The sequence below is a fragment of the Strigops habroptila genome, chromosome 8, assembly GCF_004027225.2.
Source record: "Strigops habroptila isolate Jane chromosome 8, bStrHab1.2.pri, whole genome shotgun sequence".
Lineage (NCBI taxonomy): Eukaryota > Metazoa > Chordata > Aves > Psittaciformes > Psittacidae > Strigops > Strigops habroptila.
The window spans coordinates 59,341,260-59,345,152 of record NC_044284.2 but is presented as its reverse complement, the minus strand read 5'-3'; positions in this window follow the sequence as shown (position 1 = coordinate 59,345,152).

Here is a 3,893-nt window from a genome sequence, read left to right as displayed (position 1 = left end):
TTTCTGTCATGAAGCATTCTCCAAAGTGAAGATGAACACTGGCTGTAGCCTTCAGCCATGCCCCAGGTTTCAGGGCAGGGGATAGCAGGGGGACTGCAAGCCCACCCGGGCAGAGGCAGCAGCACAGCAGCCAACCCGCATTGCTGCAGCATTGCTCTCCATCAGCCAAAATGTTGGCACTGTAACAGCAAAGGCAATTCCTACAGAAATGGTGAAAATAAATGACCCTGACAGTACACGTGAACTAGCAGGGAAACCATCAAAGCCTGGATGAGCTTTAAGGTCCCTTCCAACACAAACCAGTCTGGGATTCTGCGACTGTAAGGTGAAACTGTTCCAAGATTGACAACCAACGGTTAACACCAGTAAAACATGGACTCAGGAACAGTTGCATCATGGGACTCTGGCAAGGCCTCCAGGTGAAGGAGCTGCAGCTCCTGGGAACAGGACAGAGGCCACAAGGCAGGAAGGCACCAGCTCAACAAGCACCACTCACACACACCTCCAGCTCCTGCTCGCCTGCTGAGGAAGAAAGGAGAAAGCAATCTTTTCATTTCCAATTTTTACTGGAGTACTGTTCAGGTGTTGCTATAAGAAGCAAATTTTTCCCAGTGCCTTAGGAAAACTAAGTCATCTGCTGCAGGCATTAAAGGCATCTTTTTTCATGCAAGCAAAATGCCACATTTAAACCCTTTTAGTTTAACTTGCATTTTCTTCTGCTCTGAGGACAGAGGGGAGGAACCAGAGAAGGCTGGGATCACCCTTGGGCCCCACCACTGCACACTGGGGCCATGCACAGCTGTACAACATAAAGCTAGATTTATAGAAGGTGAACACAGCTTCTGGCACAGCTCCTTCAAGCACAGGGCTTGGAGGGGAGGCTCTCCCCCCTGCTCCGAGTTTCTGTGCCAGGCACAGCCAGGTGGAAATAAGAGGTTGGATTAAAATGCTGTTTCTGGCACTTGAAGCTCCTGTTTTGCAGATCCATAAGGTGGAGAACATGTGGTGGGAATGAAACCAACCTATTTATAACATGCAGAAGACTTGACCAGGTTCTCATTAGAAGTGAGATGAGACCTCCCTAACCCCAGCTCTTTACCCCTTCTTGCCCCACGCATCTGCCCTCCTGAGCTGCTCCTGGCAAGGGGATCCCACATCTTCCCTTCGCAGTAAAAACAAGGAAGTTCATTTGACTTTCTAGACCTTATGTTCTTTCTTTTCCTTCCGTAGAAGCAGCAGAAGGGGAAGGCTGGAAGTGGGCTGCGTGCCTGGAATCGACTTAAAGAGAGGGGAACAGTGACAAGTTTGTTGTGCGCAGCATTGCTCCCACAGCACTTCGAGTTTGCAGATGTCATCTGTTGGCTCAGATTCCCATTTCCTTTCCCAGGCTGCTGCTATATCCAAAAGCTTCCTCCCCCTCCTCCGTGGGTCTCTGCTGGGTTAGCAGCACTCTCTGCAATGAGCGTATTTCACAGGGCTGTTTTGCACAGGGGCTCCATGAATATTTTGTGTTCTCCACAGAACAATTTCCCATGGCGACGTCTGGCTGACCTCACCTCCTCCTTTTCTTTGCACTGTGCTCCTCCACCTCTCCTCCAGGGATACCCCTTGCCTAAAACCACCAACCTTCTGCTTGGGTTGTAAGGAGCTACCAGAACCATAGAATGGTTTGGGTTGGAAGGGACCTTAAAGCTCACCTAATTCCAACCCCCTGCCACAGGAAGGGACACCTTCCACTAGACCAGGTTGCTCCAAGCCCTGTCCAACCTGGCCTTGAACACTTCCAGCGATGGGGCACCCACCACTACCAGAAAAGCCGTAGTGAACAGGGTCACAGACCACGCTCTGCAGAGGCGGTCTGCATTTGAACACAGCTTCCCATGACCAAGCACTTCAGAATGAGATGATAAGATCCCCTGTACACACCACTGCTCACTTGCTCCTGTGCTCAGGAAGGCAGCAGTGGCTGCTGGTGTGTCCCCCGTGACTCAGCCTGTGTGTGACAGCTCACACACAGGCTGAAAACATCCTGCAGCTCAGCTCAGGCTTCCTGCAGAGCTGAAAGCCTCTTCCCTTCCCTCCTCCCTCAAACACACACCTGCAGTTTTCATTCTTCGGTGTCTGAGAACACTTTTACATCCAGCCTCAGAAAGAAGGAAAAATGGTTCTTCTGCATCTGGACACTTCACAGTCACTTGAAACACTTCTGCCAGTGCAAAGGCCCTTCCACATCGAGGTATCACACAGCTCCCCATCCTCACAGGGGTAGCAGCCCAAGGCAATAAAAATCAGTACTTACCAATGTCAAGATAGTCAGGCCAAGGATTATGGTTCAGAGAAAGGGAAAACCTGTCATAAAAGCAGGTCTGAAACCAGGCCCTGAAGGCAACTTGTGACACCACCGCCCTGCTGATCTTCACTCTGGAGGGCTGAATGGCTGCCTGCTCTCATTCCCAACCTCACTTCTGGGTTAAGGTTAGTGCTCAGAGAACAGGAAAGCTGACAACAAGACTAAGAACTGGGCACATAAATAACTTGCAAAGCAGACTGAAGCGAGTAGTCAGTTTTCTTTTCCAGATAATAACAAGCAGGGTGATTTAGAAGCATATACCTGTCCTCTCTGTCCTCTTATCTGGGGCTGAGGAGAGTAGGCAGAAACCCTAACTGAGCAGAACTGTATATAGGAATGAACTGAAGAGAGGAGGGGAAGGCAGTACAACTGATTTGTTGTTACAGCAAAACATACAAAAAGTCACATATACATGTTACAGATCCTGTAACATGACATTTCAGCTGCTGCAATTATATCAACATGCAGACCCAGTTCATATGCTGCCCAGAAATACAAATACATCATGGTAACCACAGCTAGGGACCTTTAAATACATTGCTTGGAATAAAGACACCATAGAATTGATTTTAAAAATCTTTATGTGAATACAAAAGAATTCTTTCCAAAGAAAAAAATAAACCCAAAAGTTTAAAAATTAGTGCAATTTTCCAAGTTCTATGCAACACAGTGTTTACATTTGTTTTAAACAGAAGATGTAGACACTGATACACTGAAAACCTGAACTCTAGCTTCACTAGTAGGAGAGAAGGGGAAAAAGCATAAAAGTTAAGAAAATTATCTTAGTACACATTACCAACTCTTGAACAATCGTTTTCATTTTCTAATTCCTAAACTATTTATGGCCACCTAAATAGAACATCAGTATTGCTTATATTACTTATTTCCAAGTAAGTGTATATTGTAGAAAATAGAATTCCCATATATATATTTTTTAATGAAAAAAAAATCAGGTGAAAACTTAGTGACTGTTTCTTAATCTACTATAATACAGTTGTTGCAAAAGAATCTTCTCAAAACTGCTGCCTGATCCGCCTTGAATAAAAGAACCTACTAGTCCAAAATTTGTATTATTGCTAGAAAATGCTTCTCTTCCATAGTAATTAATCTTACATAAAAAAATATTCACAAATGATATGTCAATCAGAACATATTTTGGTTTCTTTGGATTTATATTACCCTTTTTACTGGAAACTGGCTAAAGTTACTAATAAAGCTGATTAACTTCAGCAATAGTCAATGATTTCATCTCATAATTGTAATCTGTTCCTAACTGTGCTGTCTAGGCATGATATGAATTCATCTTGCAGAGAGACAAGTAACCTCTTACTTTGTCCTGCCTCCCACTGCAAAGAATTTTGTATTGATGTTGTGCTGCTGCTCCATGTTGCATACAACTCAGCTGTAACACAGCAACACTATTAGTACCTTTGTGTGACATGAATGAAGTTAATACTAAAATAGTACTTATTCTAATGATCCTTTCTGCACAGCCAGATGAGCTGAGGTGAATACAACACCATGGCTTATAATCAAATATTTA